A 10139-nucleotide genomic window follows, 5' to 3' on the forward strand; every position below is an offset into this window, starting at 1 on the left:
TAGCTCAATGATAAAGTGCCCCTGGGTTAGACCCTAGTACCAAAAACGATAATAATAATTATTATTATTAATAAATAATTATTATTAATAACTGTTAATCAATATTATTATTATTACTGAAGTTGTTACTGACAAGTGACATTTTAGTTAAAATATAATACCCATCTGGCCCAATCTTCCCTCTAAGGAAAGAGACTCATCTTGATACAGATCTCTGTTTCCACTGAGCCCTACTTTAAACCACATGGATTTTTACTATTTTGGTCAATAAAAAGTGGGGTGAAAAGAAGCATGATTCTCTTTCATATAAAGGCTTGCACATATACAGTGAATGTGAATGATATGCATATATGTGTATAATACTATCTTCCCCCTCATTTAACTGACCCAAACATATTAATTGAAAGGAGGAAGCAGAACTTTAATTTCTAAGTTTTGTTACCTTTTGGAGACCCTAAAGACGGGCACAAACATGCACAAACAATATTTATCCTTTTTTCCATGGCTAAAAGACAGCGATCTATTATTTCTTACACTTCATGTGAATCAACAATAATCTTAATAAAAATTCAATTTGAAATACAGTCGCTATGCCAGTGTGTCATCACGTCCCTTGAGCAATATTAAGGCTCAGTATATAAATTCATGTGCATTAATGATATGATCTATATATACTGTGAACCATATAAGGAGTGAAAATGATTTATCAGGTTAAATTATAAAAGCTACAAACATTAAATCAAAGGTATAGTCTTAATTCAAATTGGAGTTTTCTAATTTATGCCTGACATTAGCTTAGTACAATATATATGTATTAATTATATATCAGTATACGTGTGTGTGTGTGTATATAATTTATCTTTAGCATCAAAAAATTTTGACAAATGTTGCTGACTCAGTCAATCCAATAAGCTTAAGATAGTTCCTGTCTTCAAGGGAATACAATATTATTGAAAAGAACAGAAAATTAATAGTGCAATGTACACCACATAAGTAGGTTCCAAGTAAATTCTACAAATCTAAGAACCATTGGTAAAAATCTGTGTGTGTGTGTCTATATATATATATTTAATTTGAAATACACACACACACACACACCTACATACATACATACATATCAGTGGTAAACATATGTATACAAATGAATATGTCATTTATACATAAATACATTATATTTAAAAGCATGTAGTGTACCCACACATAATACCACACTCAAATTTGGCCTGGTTTTCCAGCTAGGCCCAAAGATAATATCTGCTTTCCTTTAAGTACCAAGCTTGTAGGAGCACCAGAAGTCCAGAAAAATTGACCTGTTCATTCAGCAAGCACATGTATGGTGTTAACTAGGTGTTTAAGATTAACTCCTGCAGCCACTTCCATTCTCCTGAGGCCCAGAGCACTGGCCCTGGCACCTGGTGGACTAGAGATGTGAATGCAGGTGTTCTGGCTCTGGAGTCCGCACTTAATTGGGCTGCACTGGCTGTCCCTGATCTGGAGGCCAAGCACAGGGAGACAGGGGACTTAGGCTAGAAAACTGGCCCAAAGCCCCAGGTAGCACAGTGGAAAGTGTGGAGGCCCTGGGTCACCTCAACTCTGCTCTCCCTGAAGGTGACGGGCAAGTTCATCTCTGTAAAGAGTTTGTGGCCACCTCGTTGGTCACTAGGTGAAGGGTAAGTTACTGAAATTACCCAAGGGAAGGCAGGTGACCCACACTAAATGCATCTCCTGAATCTAAGCCTTCACCAGGCCAGGGACCCTTCTTAAAACCTGTATTTCATCTCATCCCACCTGGTCACTTAGGCTAAGAAAATGTAGCTGGGCGCAGTGTCACCTGTAATCCCAGCAGCTCAGGAGGCTGAGACAGGAGGATCTCAAATTCAAAGCCAGCCTTAGCAAAAATGAGGCACTAAGTAGCTCATCCAGACCCTGTCTCTAAATAAAATTCAAAATAGGGCTGGGATGTGGCTCAGTGGTCAAATGCCCCTGAATTCACTCTCTAGCACCAAAAAGATAAAGTGTAGTCCTTTTAGTCCATTCAGTAAAAGACAACTATAAACCACTAGAAGGCACCAATTTTATTTACGGGTATTATAGGAGCAGTTAGGAATTTTTTTTAAATTGTATTCCTGTTACTTAAGAAAACAGATTTTGAGTTGTGCCCTGTGTTCTTTTAAATGGCAAGTCCAAATTTAAGTTGTCCAAAACATAAATCAGTCTGACCTGCTGGCATTCCATTTGCTGTAAAAGAGTAAAAGTGAGTGAAAACAAATGTCCATAAAAAGAAAATCAATGTAAAAACTTCCAAACTCTGCCAGTGGTTACAGTTACTATGGTGTCTCCATGGAGCAACCACAAATGAAACAGAAATGTCAACCTCAGCAAGTTTCAAAAGAATACTACTGATCTTTTTATAGGTTTGTTGCATGCCCAGAGAAGACAGGGAATGCTCACAAAGAAACTATGACAGGACTATTTTTTAATCACAACCATACAATAAAAGCCCTATTTTCAAAACACATATTTAGAAAGATAAGACACAAGGAAATGTAATTCAGATGGCTTTTAATAATTCTCAGCATAATTTCAATCTCAACTGCACAAAATAACCAACTTCAGAAAGTATACGAGACTTTTGGTTAAACATGGCATAAATTCAAGAGGACACAAAAATGAAAGGAAATAACTGGGTGCGGTGGTACACACCTGTAATTCCAGCAGCTCAGGAGGCTGAGGCAGGAGGATTGCAAGTTCAAGACCAGCCTCAGCAACTTAACAAGTGAGGCTCTGTCTCAAATAAAACATAAAAAGGGCTGGGGATGAAAAAAGGAAAGAAATAGTGGTCAATAAGAGTCATTAACATAATTTTGGACACAGAAAAGTAATAGCTTCATGGGGCGCAGTAGCACATGTCTGTAATCCCAGAGGCTCAGGAGGCTGAGACAGGAGGATCACCAGTTTGGAGCCAGCCTCAGCAACGGTGAGGTGCTAAGCAACTCAGTGAGACTCTGTCTCTAAATAAAATACAAAAAAGGGCTGGGAATGTGGCTCAGTGGTTGAGTGCCCCTGAGCTTAATTCTTTGTACCACCCCCCCCCAAAAAAAGAAAAGTAATAGCTTCACAGATGAGACATTGAAACCTAGGTGCTTGCACAGATTGATTCTGCTAAGTGAACTAATGACACCTGTAAAATTCTAGAAATGCTCAGGATTTGAGGTCCAGCTACTTCAGAAAAACAGGGGGCAGGACATGGAGCTGAAAACAATGGTTTAAAATCTATATATAGGGGCTGGGGGTGTAGCTCAGTCAGTAGAGTGCTTCCCTTGCATGCACAAGGCCCTGGGTTCAATCCCCAGCACCACCGCAAAAAAATCTATATATAAAAAAAGGTTCCAACTGTGTCCCTCCCTCCAACCCTGCCCCCGCCCCTTCAAGAGACTGGGCTTCCATTCTGTGCAGAGATGGAGCCTAACAGCCCTTGGACTTGAGACCACCAGGCACCATGGGATGTGGAGGTGAGGCACAAGACTGTAAACAGGACAACTAAGTGAAACCCTCCAACCAGACACGAGGGCCCCACCCCGGCCTCTCCTGTCCAGCCTGGACCAGCAGACACCGACCCATGTGTGCTCCTTTCCTCCTCACTTGGAGGGGATGGGGAACCTCGAATTTCCTCTGGTAAAACTAAATGGCCTCAGAGGAAACATTTAAAACCCACACATGCCGGGGCTGGGGATGTAGCTCAGTTGGTAGAGCACAAGGCCCTGAGTTCGATCCCCAGCACCAAAAAAAAAAAAAAAAACCCACACATGTGGAATAGTCAAGACCAGGCGAGGCTCAGTGGCACACGCCTGTAATCCCTACGGCTCGGAGGCTGAAACAGGAGGATTGTTAATTCAAAGCCAGCCTCAGCAAAAAAGAAAAAAAAGCGAGGCACCAAGCAACTCAGTGAGACCCTGTCTCTATGTAAAATACAAAATAGGGCTGGGGATGTGGCTAGTGGCTGAGTGCCCCTGAGTTCAATCCCTGGTACCCCTGCCCCTGCCCTCTGCCAAGAAAAAAAAAAAAAAAGAAGGAAGGAAGGAAGGAAAGAAAGAAAAAAAAAAAAGGCAAAATCAGAGGCAGCAAACAAAGTAATACTGGCCAGGGAGAGAACCATTTGGAGAGAACCAAATAAGTGAAGCACAGGGACGTTCTAAGGGAGTGTTATCACACCTTAAGGTGAATACATGGCATAACACTCCTGCCAAAACCTGTAGCCAAAACCTGTAGAAATTCACAGAGCAAAGGATGAACTTTAATGTATTTTTTTTTCAGGTGAACTAGTTTAATTCCAAGTGATATAGAATCCAAACTCTGGCAAGATTCTAGGATGGGTCTACTTGAAATTCACAGCTGAGGTAGGAACGGCTGAATGAGACTCAAGAGACAATGAGCCAGTGTGTGCGTGCATGCGTGTGTGTGTGTGTATGTGTGTGTGTGTATTATTATTTTACAAAAGTTTATTAAGTTTACAACAGACTCCAACACAACACTTCATTCTAGCTATAGGTGGCAAAAGCTGTTACAGCAGGGAATCTAATGTTTAATAGGAATGGCATCAATGGTCACCATCATTTCAGGCATAAGAAGAGGCTTACTTTTTGCCAGATTTCTTAATTCCACCCGTGGGCAGGGGGCCCTTCCCCGCGGCTTTCGCTTTTAGCTCCTCAAGCTTCTTCTGCTCCTCTCTGTGTTTTGTTTGAAAGTCTTTTCTCCCTCATTCTCTCCTCGGCCTGCTTCTTAGGCTGCTTCAGGGGCTGCTTCTTGCCACCTTCCTGGCCGGACATGGTGACTGTAGCCCCTACCCCCAAGTTAATGTATTTTAAAAAGTCATTCCCAGCTGGGCTCAGGGGACATGCCCGAGAGCATGGCTCAGCAGTTCTGAAACCACTACCCATGCATACTGGAATAGATTAATTAAATTAAGTAAATGGATGGTGGATGGTAAAGGTGGGTTTCTCACCTTTGAAGGGAGAGGTTTCAGTCAAGCAAAGGAGAAAGCTAAACCCCTTCATGTTACTGGACATTGGCAAGACTCCAGTTTAGCTTAATATAGCCACAGATGTTTTGTGTTATATAAATATTTATAGACATGTGTCCATACATAGGTTAGCAGGCACACATGTGTTGCCTAGCTTTGTCATCTGAGAGGCCGTAGATGCAATGACATTGGTAGCAAAGAACACATAGTGGCCAGATTTTTTTTTTTCCAGTACTGGAGATTGAACCAAGAGGCACTTACCAGTGAACCACATCTCCAACCATTTTTGATTTTTTATTTTGAGACAGAATCTTGCTCCATTTCCCGAGCTGACCTCAAACTTATCATTCTACTGCCTCAGACTCCCAAGGGGCATGCACCCCTGTGCCTGGGTCTAGATCTTGGTATCTAATATTCTAAAAAAGAGAAAAAGGAACCAGATATATACAGGATGATCCTGGAGCACCTTGTAATGCTAAAAAGGGAAGGAGTCAGAGGATTTCACCCCCAAAAAATGGCACTTGGTCTGCTGATCATGTTCAGTTAAAGGCCCCTGGAGAGCAGCAGATACTGGAAAGGGCTTTCCTCAGACATTCCCTTACATGCTTAAAGACTAAACCCATCAAAGGAAAAAACAAGTATCTTTGGTCTCTTCTCTGAGTTTTCATCAGATAAACTCATATCTGCAGGAAGGAAGATCAAAGAATGAGCCACACCTGGACAACTTTGACCACAAGCCATTGTCCATCTGCTAGGCCCATTCAACTCCCAAAAAGAAGCATTTACTATTATCTGAGCATTAGGCCCATTCATTACCTAAAAGAATTTACCATCCCTCAAAATTTCCACGTTCCCCATCTCCCTCTCCCTGAGAAGGTACAGAAGCCTCTGGACACTGGGTTCCTGGGTAGTGACACTTCTGTGATTGTCCCCATGCACTTTAGACATGTTTGTACACCTTTTTCTCCTACCATCTCTAGATCTGTCTATTACTGCCAGTTTGTTCCAGCAAATCTTCAGAGGGGGAATGCGAAGCTCTCCCTTTGCCCCTGCAAAAGTAAGAAAGTGATGACAAAAAAACAAGCCAAACACCAAAATGACAGGGATATGTCAAGGGGACACAGAAGCCAACTGAACAAATTCCCAATAACCACAGCTTGAACAACCTCAGCAAGAAAATAAAGCATTATTGTATTATAATCCAAAGTATAAAATAAACTTCCATTAACCAATACTGATATAAATAAATCATTGAACAAATTATATAAGTGAGGGAGGAAAAAAACTCCCTTGAAGGATAATTCTAATAATTTAATCAGATACTTCACCTTCAAAAAGATGGAAAAGCCAGGCACGGTGGTGCATACACGTAATCCCAGCAGCTTGGGAGGAGGTAGGAGGGTCGTAAGTTCAAAACCAGCCTCATCAACTTAGGGAGGCCCTAAGCAACTCAGCAAGACCCTGTCTAAATAAAAAAGGGCTGGGGATGTGGCTCAAGTGGTAGCGCGCTCTCCTAGCATGCGTAAGGCACTGGGTTCGATTCTCAGCACCATGTAAAAATAAAATAAAGATATTATATCCACCTAAAACTAAAAATAAATATTAAAAAAGGGGGGCTGGGGATGTGGCTTAGTGATTGAGTACCCCTGGGTTCAATCCCTAGTACCAAATAAATAAATAGATGAAATATAACTGGACACAGTAACTACTTTCCCAAGAGTTAAGAATGGAAAGAGTAACTTCATAGTGGAGAAACCTGACAAACTACCTCAGTCTGTAATTCCAGCTCCTATGGAGGCAGGAAGATGGCAAGTTCAAAGTTTGAGGGCAGCCCAGTACCCCACCACACCCCCCCACAAACACATGGCTTCAGTTTATGCACAGATTAAAATTAATGTGCAGAATTCTTATTTTCAGTGAGACCTGTGTTTATTTATTTAGACACTGGAGATTGAACCCAGGGTTATTCTTCCTCTGAGCCACAATCCCAGTCCTTTTATTTTTCGAGACAGGTTCTCACTAAATTACTGAATGGCCTTGCAGAGTCACTGAGACTGGTCTCAAACTCGTAATCCTCCTTTCTCCTGAGATTAAACATTTTTTTAAAAATAAGATTGTTGGGCTGGGGATGTGGCTCAAGTGGTAGCGCACTTGCCTGGCATGCGTGCGGCCCGGGCCCAGGTTCAATCCTCAGCACCACGTACAAACAAAGATGTTGTGTCTGCCAAAAACTAAAAACAAAAAATAAATATTAAAAAAAAAATTCTCTCTCTCTCTTAAAAAAAATTAATAATAAGATTGCTACCTGATTTACAGCCTCTTGTGAAAAAAGAGTTTCCAGCAGAGAATTATCAATTTTCCTGTATTTTACACTTGTGTCAGATGGCGGTTCCACTTAATCACTATGTTATAAACCTTCCCCAAGCCTCTATGAACCAAGTGCTTTTGCCAGGGGATAGACGACTTTGAATCTTCAGTTCCAAGAGCATAGCCTTAAAGGGCCCCGTCTGATCAAATTTACCAAACATACCTTCTTAAATTCAACCTTCAAAGAAAGTCCCATCCTACTTCTTTTTTTTTTCTCCTTGAGCATTTTTTTACCCAAAAGACAACTACTGTTTTTGTCTGTATGTGAAACTGCCCCATTATCTTAAATGACAAATATTTATAGATAGCTGTGGTCATGCAGAAACGTGTTCATAATGTCTCTTAGAAAACTATAGCTTTTCATTATATCCTAATAGGCTTGTTTGAAGTTGGATACAGAGAACAAATTGCTGCATTATAATTATAGACTCCTTGTTCCAAGTATAAGAGACTTTGATGGTTTGTGATGATAATTTTGTGTATCTATGATTCACAGCAAGACATTTTCCAAAATACCCAGTGTTGTTGTGTAGATTTTCACACTTTCACAGACATAATGTGCAAAGTACAAGTCATTAGTTATTAATCCCAGCTAGTGATGCACGTACCACATTTCACTAAATTCCTTGGGTCATAGGGACAGAACAGATGAACATCTAAGCCTTGGCCCACACCTCATGTTGACTGACATTTTGCTGAACCCACAATAATCCAAGAAGGACTTTCAGGCAAGTACTTGAGAACCTACTAGAAAACTACATAATAATTTTTAAAAAATAAATAAAAGCTGTGTTTTAGAAAAGGAGGAATATGACTATGATGTAATGTACACCTTGAACTTAACTGGCCCAGAAGCCCACCAAAAAGATAAGGGGCAAATCAAATTTTTGCAAAGAAGGAATAGGAAGACCAGGCTTTTATTTATAGTGACCATTTCAGCATATTTTGTAAAATTATCCAGGGCTACCCTAATTATCTACTCTAATATTTTTAATTTTCTTCCCCTGATGTTGTGTTTTTAGTTTGGTCACCTCTGCTTAACCACAGTGCCCTTCTGCCCCAGAAAAGAAGGGAGAGGTGAAAGGGCAAACCATCACTGTTCATAAACATTCTTCAGCTAAACGTTGAAGCAGCCCTTCCCTGATAGCATTTTTTTATTTTTATTTATTTATTTTTTTTTTTAAGAGAGAGAGAGAGAGAATTTTTAGTATTTATTTTTTAGTTTTCGGCGAACACAACATCTTTGTATGTGGTGCTGAGGTTCAAACCCAGGCCACACGCATGCCAGGTGAGCACGCTACCGCTTGAGCCACATCCTCAGCCCAAAAAACTTTCTTTATTATTTTTTTTTAAATTTTTTGTAGTGCTGGGGATTGAACCCAGGGCCTTGTGCTGCAGGTAAGCACTCTACCAACTGAGCCAAATCCCCAGCCTGATAGCATTTTTTAAATGCAAACATTTAACTTGCCCAAGTCTGCAAGAGCCTTGCCTAAGTCTGCAAGAGCTTTGCCTAAGTGTCTTCTCCCATTTGCCAACTCTGGCCCCCTGGAGAAAAATGCAGAATTAACAACACTCCAAGTGACTGATGTACCTCACCACTAAAATATCATGGGACCAAATCCTCAATCCAGTTCAGTTCATGGGCATTTCTTGAGACCAACTGGCTGACTGCATGTAATGGTGTAAGTCACAGGGGAAAGCAAACTCCTGAAGCAAGAGTTGTCCAAATGCAAAATAGGAAAAGGGATGTGTCCTTCCAGGCATTTCATTATCCACAGGTGAGGGAGACATGGTCCGCACCACCTGTTTGGCCTTCATTCCCATGAAGGCAAAGGTCAGATAAAGACTGTCATCTCAGTTAAATAAAATATCATATTGATTCTTAACTACTGAGGTCAAAGCTAAGAGCAATGACTACTTTGGCAAATCCGGCTCTGTTCCCTGGCTGAATTTGAGCCACATCAAGTTTAATCTCTAAATTTAGCCTCAATCCAGCAGTTGCTCAAATTAGTTCAGTTCTCAAAATGACCTAAGAGGTCATTTCACAACCAGAATGGGCCCAAACCTTCAGGCTCATTTATAAGACACTTCCTGTGTGCCAGGCCCTAAACAGCACACCATCACATTTTGGGTACCAGGGATTGAACTCAGGGATACTAACCACTGAGCCACATCCCCAGTTCATTGTTTTTTTAGACACAGTCTTACTAAGTTACTTAGGGATTCACTAAGTTGCTGAGGCTGCTTTGAACTTGACATCATCATATTTAACCTCCCAACAATTCTAAGAAGCGCAACGGTCCACCTTCTTCAGATATAGAGACCATGTTCCATGAGAGCAAGGTCACAAAGCTGGAAGTGGTGGGAAGAACTGAATCACATCTATCCAACTCAAAGCTGATGATCTTTAACTCCTTTTAGCTGTGTTGAACCAGGGTTGAAAACTTTGATGGACATCCTTATGTTTTTGTTTTATAAATTCCATTTTAATACCTAGTGTGTACTATATGTTGTGTTCAGGTTTTTGTTATTATTTATTTATTTATTTTTGGTACCAGGGACTAAACTCAGGGTCACTCAACCACTGAGCCACATCCCTAGCTCTATTTTGTATTTTATTTAGAGACCAGGTCTCACCAAGTTGCTTAGTGCTTCACTTTTTGCTGAGGCTGGCTTTGAACTCACCATTCTCTTGTCCCATCCTCCCTAGCTGCTAGGATTAAAGGTGTGCACCTGTATATGTAATTCTTTA

General features: G+C 40.7%; 1 pseudogene; it reads right to left on the reverse strand.

The window, feature by feature from the left end:
* Window positions 1-4633: 4633 nt before the first annotated feature.
* Window positions 4634-4826, reverse strand: LOC125618295 (annotated as a pseudogene).
* Between the last annotated feature and the right edge of the window lie 5313 nt (window positions 4827-10139).

Source organism: Marmota marmota, unplaced genomic scaffold (assembly GCF_001458135.2).
Source record: "Marmota marmota marmota unplaced genomic scaffold, marMar, whole genome shotgun sequence".
In the NCBI taxonomy this organism is placed as follows: domain Eukaryota; kingdom Metazoa; phylum Chordata; class Mammalia; order Rodentia; family Sciuridae; genus Marmota; species Marmota marmota.